General features: G+C 47.6%; 1 long non-coding RNA gene across 2 annotated transcripts in view; it reads left to right on the forward strand.

The window, feature by feature from the left end:
• The window catches only part of LOC140635449 (uncharacterized), a 45,116-nt gene extending 34,364 nt beyond the window's left edge, over positions 1 to 10,752 (forward strand). For both annotated transcript variants that reach the window (XR_012032766.1, XR_012032765.1), the window contains exon 5: positions 7,503 to 10,752. This is a non-coding gene — a long non-coding RNA (uncharacterized lncRNA). The remainder of the gene's footprint in view (positions 1 to 7,502) is intronic.
• Positions 10,753 to 11,341: the final 589 nt, after the last annotated feature.

Genomic DNA, 11,341 nt, shown 5'->3' on the forward strand with positions numbered 1-11,341 from the left:
GAAGTGGAGGGCAGCTGTGTGGGGAGCCACGCGACTTGCTGCACCACCTTGTACATAAGTTCCCTTGCTTATTGCACCTGATGCCCACCTGTGTGGAGCAGCTGCCTCTCTCCTCCGTCGCAGCCTCTCCTCACTGATAAATTGTATCAGTGTCGCAGAAGGGGAAACAGGCATGACATGGGGTGGGAGGTGCACGTCTGTGAAAAGGAAAAACCATCTTGGCTGGGTTAGCAGAAGGACAAGAATGCACTGGGATATTTTACACGGGGGGACATGTGTGCAAGTGTCGTAGCCTCAGGCAGGGTAGTAAGAAGAGAATTTGGTGGAGGGAAGACAGTACAAGAAGTGTTGGAATCACAAAGCCTCCAAAGAACTTTAAGATCCTTCTGATTAGCCACCACTAGCTTGCTTGGCTGGTCCCATGCCCGCGAGGCTCCTTGGATGGTGACAGTGTGGACGCATGTCTGGGAGGGGAGCTAGGCTCCGAGGCTCCTTTCTGTGCTAAGGATGGACAGATGGTTCAAGGGAATTTCTAACTTTATATTGTTGGGTACCAGGTTTCACACTAAATTTGGGCTCTGGCTTCCAGCTTTCCCGTTGGCCCTGGATTGAGAATAGCCTCTCATCTCCCAGCCATCTGGTCCCTCCTGGTCTCCCCTGCGGAGCGGAGTCTCCATATATCTTCCCATGGGGAGAGGACAGGATCTCAAACAAAATCTATTAGGTGAATATATGTGTTTCCAATAGAGGACCCCCAGGTGGGATTCTGGAGAGGAATAGGTCCCCCCATTGGAAGCGGCCATATTAATGTTTGATGTGATGGAATGGGCCTCCTTGGGCAGCTGCACGTTGAGGTATGCCCTGGATGGGGTATTCCCTGCCTGTGTGTCTAGACCTTGGTTTCTTGAAACTTTGTTTTCTGAGCAAGCAGGCTCTGGTGCCACTTCTCCGTCATCCATCATCAATGGATGTGTGTCAACACCTGCTATGCCAGGGCGCTGGTGGCCCAAAGCGGTAGAAGCAACAGTCATTGCTGGTTTGGAACACTGGTTTTCTAAGATGACAAAAGTAGAACGAGTTAGGGAGCCTGGGTGGCTCAGCAGTTGAGAGTCTGCCTTCGTCAGGGCATGATCCCAGGGTCCTGGGATCGAGTTCTGCATTGGATTCCCTGCAGGGAGCCTGCTTCTCCCTCTGCCTGTGTCTCTGCCTCTCTCTGTGTCTCTCATGAATAAATAAAATAAAATAAAATAAAAAAATAGAACAAGCTAGCTTTAACCACGACATTCATCATTTGTGAGAGAATAACCCATTATAATGTCTCCCAGGACTGTCTCTGCACTGAGACCAAGGCTTGTGAAGATGCTCAGACTGACCAGACTCTGAACTTCCTCTCCTTCCACCCTCAGCCCTGTCCCTGACAACCCCACATTTTTATCCTGGTGGATCAGGTCAAAAGGAATGTCAAGGGCTAATTAGAAGAGGGTCGTTCACAAACTGGGCCCACGTGACCGGTGGTGCAGAACAGAGTTGGAGGCGAATGATACCCTTTGGCCAGCTCTGGGAAGTCTGGTGCCTCCAGCTCCCCTCCTCAGCACCAGATGGCAGAGCCGCCCTTTGCCCTCTGCCAGCATCCTCACCCGCATTCTACCTTGTACCAGAAGGCCTCTGTCGACCAAGAGGCGCAATCACAGTTATACAAATGTGTGGTGATACCTGTGCGGATGTAGCTCAGGTGGCCCTGAAGCGTGTCTGGTAAGGGAGCTGTGGCAGCTGTGACTTTGCACGGGGAGATGGGGTAGTTTAAGACCCTGGTGGGGGGGCACAGGGCGCCAAGGTGGCTTGGTCAATTGAGCATCCGACTCTTGGTTTTGGCTCAGGTCACAATCTCAGGGTCCTTAGATCCAGCCCTGCGTTGGGCTCTGAGCTGAGTGCAGAATCTGCTTGGAATTCTCTTTCCTTCTTCCTCTCCCCAGCTCTCTCTGTAAATAAATCAATTTCTAAAAATACTGGTGGTGGGCAGACCTGGCCCACCACGCATACCTACCCTCTTCTATCTCACATCACAAATGACCCCAGGGCTATGTGTGAATCGATTTGGATGTGACAAGTCCAGTTGATTCGATTCATCAGAATCGATAACAATAAGCAGGCTATGAAACTGGTGACATTTCCCCAAATTTTGTCATGCTTAGAGTCTGCTCTCCATACATACCGGGTGTGTAGAGGGGATGTTTCTACAAGTGGTGGACCTCAAAGTGTGTGTTGGGGGGAGGTGGTGCTCCCTGCAAATGTTTTTTTCTTGCAAACATTTTATACAAGGCTCATGGGTGCCTGGGTGGCTCAGTGGTTAGGCATCTGCCTTCAGCTCTGGTCGTGATCCCAGGGTCCTGGGATCAAGTCTCATGTCCGGCTCCCCGCAGGGAGCCTGCTTCTCCCTCTGCCTATGTCTCTGCCTCTCTCTCTGTGTCTCTCATGAATAAATAAAATCTTAAAAAAAATGAATAAGGCTCGTAGTGGTGGTTTGAGATTTTGTGGTGGTTGGCGTACCAGCAGTCCGTGGCATGGCTCAGCCACACCTCCCATCCCCCGCCGCACAGCAGTCACATGTTCTGTTGCAGAAGTGCAAGGTGCAGTGGGAAATCTAGGCAGGTGGATGAGTCATGAAGCTCTGCTCTTACGGGATAAGGCCGTATATTTCCTAGGTTTGTCTGTGGGGCCTCCGACCCTGTAGAGCCTGGACCTGGCACCCCTGTTTGCTCTAGGCCCCTGGTCTGCATCCTTATCCTTCTGTGCCCTGCACTTGCTCCCGGCAAGCTGGGGCTTCCTCTCCTTGCCTCCTGCTCCCCCCCACCTCCCTTCCCCGTGCCATGCCCACGGCAGCTCCTCTCTGGAGACTGAGGTTGGGTGTTGCTTCCCTGGGGAAGCTTCTCTGAGCTCCTGCAGCAGCAGTGGCTCCTCTCGGAACACGGGACACTGTTTATACCCCTTGTTTTCTAAGCCGTTTCCTCAATGGGCAGGATTGTTGACTCTGCCCACACAGAGCCTGGCATACAGTCAGCCCTCGCTGATGCAGTGAGGAGGTGTGCCGTGTTGTCACTGGAGGCCTGGCCTGCTCGGCTTCCTTTGCTCATCTCCCTCACTCCCTCACTGCCTTCCAGACAGTCCTTGACTGGCTTGTTTTTCCTCTTCATCTTAATGAACTCAGAAATCCTATTGTTTGTTTCTGTTTTGTACCCAGATGCCTCTTCCCTGAAGTCTTTTTGGGTAAAATAAAAAAACTGTGTGTGTGTGTTATTTGCTCGGATGTTTTTCAAGCTGTGTCATGGTCGTGAAGGGAGAAGATCACAGCTGTAGGGGTGACCGAGGTCAGAGCCTTTGCAGCCAAAACGTCAGCATCACCTGCAAGCCTCCCTGGTTCGGGCCCTTTTGTGCGACAGATGTTTTCAGGTTGCCTTAGGGATTTCTTAACCTTTGGACCAGGAGATGGTCGAAGAGAGGCATTGAGCAGGTATCTCTGCTTCCTCCTGTCCTGCCTGCAGAGTGTGGCATCCCCTCTGCCCCAACGACGGCTGCGGCCTCTCTCATCGCAGCCTCAAGAACGGGGTATTTTCTAGCCAGAAAGACAACCATGGAGGTAGAGGTCCAGGTGGGGGGAGGAAGGATGAAACAGCCTTAGATGTTTGTTTTTAGTAAAATTAGCATAAATGACCAGGGCAGGGTGTTGCAAGAACAGGGGGCCGGGGGCGGGGAAGCCTCATGAGTCCTTGACTTTGAGCGGACCCTCATCCTTCGTTCTCCCATCCAGTACTGGGGTGCAAGGAGGCCACAGTTTGGTGTCAAGATATCTACAGTGGAAAAGGGGCCTGTGGAACAGGTGCCCAGCACACGCCAGCCCCTGGGCTCTGTGCGACTTACTCATCATCTCATTTAGCTGTTTTGATGAAATGCTGAGTGGCTTCCAAAGGACAGTCACGACATACATGTGGTGTAGAAAGGATTACCGCGGAGTGCCTGTCTGTGTGCAGCTTCCTGCTGAAATCTCGGTGCGCTTCTCCTCCTCCAGATACGGCCGTTCTCCTAGATGCTGTTTATTATTCACTTTCTTCTTAAAATACCTTTTTACTTTTCCTTCCATCGCAAAACAACGTATTATGTCATTTTATAAGTTTTTGGACTTTGTGGAAATGGAATCATACGATATGTATTTTTAGCAACTTTCCCTTTATCACTAAAATGTCCGATTATGAGGTTTACCTAGGTTGTCGGCGTCGCTGTGATCAGTTCCTTTTCTCTGTTGGATTGCATCGATCGCACAAGAATGCGTTTCTTTGTTGTAATGTGGATGGACATTGGGACTGCTTCCGCCGCCTTGGCCGTCCTGTGCTGGTCGCCTGTGCACACAGACAGGAGGGCCAGGGCATTACCTGGGACACTGGGCCACAGCCACAAATATCTCCATGCCTGTCGGAAATTCCAGGTTCTCCAAGGGCTCGTCCCCATTTACATGGGTTTTCTGCACCATCGCCAACAGTTGGTTTTGTCAGATCCATTCACTCTTGCCAGCCTGCTGGTGGGAACTGGTATCTTGCTGTGGCTTATTTTTGCTTTCACCACTTATGCATGGGGTTGAGCATATTTCACATGAATGTACCTATTCATGTTTCTTCTTATGCAGAGAGCTGGTTCAAGTCCTTTGCTGGCCGTTTTCTATTAGGATACATGTTTTTTTCTTATGGATTTCACTCACCCTGGCCCCTGAGCCTCATGTCCTTTGCCCATTTTTGTTATTTATTTATTTATTTATTTATTTATTTATTTATTTATTTATTTATTTATTTATGATAGTCACAGAGAGAGAGAGAGAGAGAGAGAGGCAGAGACCTAGGCAGAGGGAGAAGCAGGCTCCATGCACCGGGAGCCGGACGTGGGATTTGATCCCGGGTCTCCAGGATCGCGCCCTGGGCCAAAGGCAGGCGCTAAACTGCTGCGCCACCCAGGGATCCCTCTTTGCCCATTTTTTAATTAGGCCGGTGATTTTTTTTTTTTGTTGAGTTGTATGAATTCTTTATATATTCTGGATATTAATCCCTGATCAGACATAGGATTTGCAAACACTCCCATTCTGTGGGTTTTGATTCACTTTCCTGTAGTGTCCACTGATGTGTAATAGTCTTTGATTTTGATGAAGTCCATTAATCTGTTTTTTTCTTTTGTTGCCTGTGCCTTTGCTGTGATATCCAAGAAACCACTGCCAAGTCCAAAGTCCTGGAGACTTTACGTTTTCTTCAGAGTTCTATAGTTTTAGCACATAAGTTTAGCTCTTTGATCCTTTTTGGTTTAATTTTTTAAAAAGATTTTTTTATTTATCTGAGAGAAAGAGAGGGCACATGTGGGTGCAGTGGCAGGGAGATGGGGAGGGAAGGGAGTGAAAATCTCTGAGCTGAATGCAGAGCCCGATTTGGGGCTCAATCTCACAACCTGAGCTGAAACCAAAAGTTGGACACTTCACTAATTGCTCCACCCAGGCACCCCAGCCTTTTTGGGTTAATTTTTGTATATGTTGTAAGGTAAGGGTCCAAGTTCACTGTTTTGCATGTGGATAACCAGTTGTTCCAGAACTGTCTGTTGGAAAGACTGTCCTTTCTCCATGTCATGTCTTGGCACCCTTGCTGAGAATCAGTTGTCTGTTGTACTAGGGCTTAGCCTCACCGCATGTCTCCTCCTCGTTTTTGTGGGTTTTGAGGGAACAGCAGCTAGTGAGTGTGGTTAGCCGGGCATCTGAACCACAGCCCTAGGATTTCTGGAAATAAAAAAGTCATCATCATGGGGAAAGCACTGGAAGTCACTGGTCTGGCTCTTCTGCTCCTTCTGTCCCTTGATGAGAAGCCTTTGCTCTTGGGCCCACTTCCACACTCTGATCTGCTGGTGAATCTGACCACATATTTTGACTAACTGGTGCAAAAAATAATCAGACTTGCAAAATGTTACTCATTGCTCTTGAGATGGTCATGTGAAGAGCCCAGAGCATGTTGGTTCTCCTGAGGATGTAAGAGAAGTAAATTGTACTACTCTTAAAAGCAGTGCTGTGTGATATGCATTGTGGGAGAAAAATAATTGTCATTCTCCCAACCCTGTTCTTTCATTATTGACTGGTTGGCTTTTTAAAGGTGACAGGCTTCTTTTTCTTTCCTTGGAAGATGACTTTTTTTTTTTTTTTTTGGGAAGATGACTTGTTAAGGTCATATTTAGCTCATCTGCTTTGCTAAGGGTCTTTAGGGATAACATTTGAGTCACTTGTAAGTCTGGGAGACAGATATACATTGTTATCCACATTACTATGGGATAAGGACTCTCAGAAGCTGGAGGGGATGCAGCTAGAGCTGCATGTCTTGGTGTCTTTTCACACCCCTGGAGTCAGGCTGGACGTGCTGGGTTGAAACATCAAACATTTGTCTGTACAGATAATGGGACCGGTGTGCATACAGTAGGAATGAGGATTGGTGACAAAAATCGGGCTGAGGGGATGAAGGGGGCGGTGCGGGGGACCAGGGAAGCCAATTCTTCTCTGGATGACGTTTGCAGTTTCATTCATAAAATTAACATACTGTTTCGCTTTTTTGACTTTGATAAGCTGGGGGCTGGGGTTTCCTTTACCTTCTCTTTGGGCTCCAGCTATTCCTGGATTGATTGATCTATTTTAACTGCTGTTTTTAGTTGACACACAGCATAGATGCCAGGCCTCAGAGTGTGTGAGCGTATTAGCATAAAGTTCTAGAGGCAGATATTTTCTTATTCTGGCAGAGGCGGATGTGGCAGGCCTTTTCTTTAGCATGGTTTGGTGTGACCAGCATGTTCCACAAAGACAGAGAAGAACAAAACATGTCATTTTCCTCTCTGAATTAGCTACTGACTAGTTTTCATCTAAGATAGTGATGGATATTGAAATATCTGGGGTGCTGTCCTATGTACAATGCAGCCTGATTCCACAGAATTTCCTCCTTACATATATTGGTAATGAAATAGAAGGAATTTTATTTGCCTGAATTCCTCCAGGAGAGGAGTATGTGTTTGGGAGAAATGTTTTATAAGCCTGTTGAGGTCAGAGTGGGGGACCCCAAGTGACATGTTTGGAATCAGAAGGTGTTCCAAATACCTTCTAAGAAGGGTGAGTCCTGCCACCCAGCAGACTTTGCTTTTCTGAAAACTGAGATCATCAGGTGTGCAAGCTTGCAGGTTGGGAGCTGTTGTGTGCCCATGTTGCTCTTAACTGTGGAGGGGAGGAGAATCTGACTTTGATTTACTTCTCAGTCATGTGACTTTAACTCCTCTGTTGCTGAGACCCACAGAATGTGCCCGGGGTAAACATGGCACATTTCCTGGGGCACTGGTGGTCTCCATCTCCATAAATAGATTGTGGAGAATTCAAAACTCACATGCACTTTTAAAAACATTCATCTTTTTTTTTAACATTTTTAAAAAATATTTTATTTATTTATTCATAGAGAAATAGAGAGGCAGAGACACAGGCAGAAGGAGAAGCAGGCTCCATGCAGGGAGCCCGACGTGGGACTCGATCCCGGGACTTCAGGATCACGCCCCGGGCCAAAGGCAGGCGCTAAACCACTGAGCCACCAGGAATCCCAAAAACATCCATCTTTAAAGAAGACATTGCTCTGGGTCACACGAGTCTGTGATCCTGGTCACCCCAGCTCCATCTGCTATGTACTTACCTTCCCTATGCACACACAAAGTGCTGCAAGAATTCAGAGGACAGGGAGCATTTCTGACAGGGAATTGTCCTTGAGTGACCTTGGAGGGCATTAGGGAGGCAGCACTAGAGTTGAGTCTCCAAGGACCGGGAGTTTTTGTTAGAAGAGATTGGTGGGTTTGTGTTGGGGGGTGGGGACATGCTAGGTGAGGGGGTGGTATGAGTCTCAGCTCAAGGGTGGAAATGCCAAACCAGAGAGGGGGCCAGTGGCCGAGCTGTGGGACAGTGAAGGAGGAGGAGATCTGAATTGCTTGTGGGGATCAGTGGGTGGGAGCCATTGTCAACTGCCATTTGTTGTTGTTGGGAATCCCTGATGAGAGGCCAGTTTGTTTGGTCAGCGATGCCTAATCTCCAATGCTTCAGAATCACTTGGGACTCCACCCCTGTAATTTCTGATTCAGGAGATCTGGTGTGGAGCCCAAGAAATCTGTATTTGGAGAATGTTCTTCAAGGATTTTTGTTCACTCTCTGGTTTTTTGTTTTTTATTTTTTTACTCTCTGGTTTTAACATGCCGGAATGGGAGGCGATGGCAATAGCCCACTTGTAATGTGGCAGAACATAGATTCGGGGTGGTGGCAATGGGATGGAAGAGGAAGTCCATTTGAAAGGCTCTGTAAAAGGGCAAGGAGGGCATGAGATGATGCCAGACCTGTTGGAAACCCAGACTGCAATCACACTGGCCTTATTCAGTGGTTCATGACTGGGGTCCATCCCATCCAGCAGGTAGAAGGGAGCTCCCCTGGGCTTCATCAAAGGAAGAATTTTCACAGATGGAGACTGAGCAGAGAACACATTGTTTCAGGTGAGGACAGCTTCCCAGGGGAATGGGAGAGATCTCCTGGGTGGACTGTCCGACTCGGCCACTCCACCATGACTGGCTCAATCTTCCTGGGGCTGGACGGTGTTAGGATTTGTAGCTCCATCTGGGGCCTGCTGCCTCCATTGTAACAGACCACTCCCTGCCCCACTCTGGGGGTTGTGCTGAGCCCTTCCCTATTCTGTGTCCCTCCCATATCAGGGACTGCTGGGCTCCCCTGCTCACTTGTGACTGCATCAACCTCACTAATAACCATTTCTGGGGCAATGATTCCACACGATACATAGTTATTTGGGCTCTTTGTGGACAGTTTTTCAAAAGGATATTTTTGCACACTGTTATTGCTGACATTATCCTCATTATGTTTTTAAAAGCTATTTTATGACAATTTCTAACCTCAGTTTTGTCTAATTATCTCTTTTAAAAAAGGCATTAGGAAAAAACTCAAGTTTCTGTTGCAGAGAGGCACATAATCCCCATAAAATCTGGATATCTAATTTGTCCTTGAATATCCTCAGAGTAATGGGAGACTCACAGACAAAGTGAAACCTGGTATTATCTAAGACAGCAAGGTACTGCTTGATCTTGAACAAACTGGATTTAAGTCTTGTTTGGGCACTAGAAGAAAATTAACTGGTTCCATCATAAACCCTTAATGCCAGAGCAGACAATGTTTCATTAAAAGGCAGAGGAAAAGTGCTGATGTACATCCTTCCTTTTTGGGAAGCTGATCCTTTTGTTATGGAACAAAGACTGGTAAAAATATTCACTTTGCAGTCATCAGGATGGCAGAACTTGAATTTGATGAACAAGCGTATTTATCATTTGTCATGATATTTTGGCTGCATGATTCAGCATTCTGATTTGCATTGACCATTTTGAAAAAAATGAGGCATTTCTTGGTCATAAAGTTTGTTTCTTGGGAATATTCCTACTTTGTGGGCTGGTTGACTGTGAAGCTTTCAGCCTTTGTGTAAGGTAAGAACATGGGAGTCTCAGAAACGTCAATGTGGGTTGGCCAGCATGAAGTCTATGAGGTTTGGACCGAGCGTGGGGCCTGGGTAGAAAGGAATGGGAAGGACATGGCTACTGCTGGCTTCAATCTCAAAGGTCAGGGAAGAACCCCCAGATACACTGCTGCTGAGGAGGAACAATTTATTCCACCTTGCCGAGTTTCTTCTGCAGGTCTAAGAATCACACTGACATGAGACAGATGAACAGAAACCAATCCCATCTAATTCCGTGCCTGCTGGAACCCCACATACAGAGAGGTTCAAAGAAAAGGTAAAATCAGGCTCATGTGCCATCTAGAGCTGAGGGATGGAGAGGGGCCCGGGGCCTCCACGTGGAGGACCACCATTCATGGGGCAATGTTTGGTAATGAGATGTCTGCCCTGCCATACACGTGGGTCACACAGATAAAATTTATCTCTGGTAATAATTGGTGATTCTGGGATCCCTGGGTGGCGCAGCAGTTTGGCGCCTGCCTTTGGCCCAGGACACGATCCTGGAGACCCAGGATCGAATCCCACGTCGGGCTCTCGGTGCATGGAGCCTGCTTCCCCCTCTGCCTGTGTCTCTGCCTCTCTCTCTCTGTGTGTGGCTATCATAAAAAACAAAAAACAAAAAACAAAACAAAACACACACACACACACACACACACACACACACAAAAATAATTGGTGATTCTGGGAAGAACCCACAATTTACATCCTTCTAGGTAGTTAAGAGAGAGGCAGAACTTTCTCCTGAGTCTGCTGGGTCCTGATTGCCTTCACCCCAAGTAGTCCACATGCCAAAGTGGCACATTTTGGGGAGACTTGCTCTGAACCCCAAGCCAGGAGATGTCCTCTCATTCATGCCTCCATGACTTCAGGCTTTTGTCTTTTGTTTATAATGCCTTTCCTGCACATGCCCCTCTGTCAAAATCCTACTCATTTATTTTCTAAGGCCTGACTCAATGTCACCTCTGTCATGAAACCTTCCAGAACCCCACAGCATTCAACATTCAACATAACGAGCATCCTCCATATGCCAGGCACGGTGCTGATGAGAATAAACATGGGCAAGACCCGGTCCCTTCAGGGGTCCTGTGTGTGCTTCCTTAGCTGGTGAGCAGGTGAGCCAATGTTGGTGGTATGAAATTAAAGTACACTTATTCCATTTGCTGAAAGTCCCCATTCCTGGTTGTCCTGTAGCTGCACATGTGATCGATCAGCCTCTCAGTGGAGGTGGTCATAGTGTAGGACCAAAGGGTTCAGCTCTAAACTTCATAGTCAGTGTTTTTGAATCTATAATCAGGCAATAGTCTTGAAAGCCAGACTTTGTGGAAAGAGAAAAGGGCTTTCTAGAGACACCAAATCTTCCCCTTTCATAGCAAGAGTCAACTGGGTCTACCCAAGTCATGGGCTACTTACTAAGCATAGAGAAAACTCCACTTAAGCTGGAGGGAAGTTCTGACCTCACGTGAATAGGGAGAGTCCTTCCTCCTCCCCAGTGCTGGGGGAGAAATGGGGCAGTGCGATGTTGTGACCAAATGAAAAAGTAGATTTGGTCTGCGTCCATTTTCTAAGGGATTTTCTAAGGGATAAGAGGAATGGGAGCATCTTTTGTTGTAATATCTGGTTTTTATCCTCAGTCCCAGAAGTGGCTTGAGAGAGAGAACGGTTAAGTGTGTGCCTTCTTATTAGTAACAAGCCCGTTTCAACTACCCCTGAATTTATGCTAATGAGGTGACTTTTTGGAAGCCCCTAAA

The sequence above is a fragment of the Canis lupus genome, chromosome 6 (genome assembly GCF_048164855.1).
Source record: "Canis lupus baileyi chromosome 6, mCanLup2.hap1, whole genome shotgun sequence".
Lineage (NCBI taxonomy): Eukaryota > Metazoa > Chordata > Mammalia > Carnivora > Canidae > Canis > Canis lupus.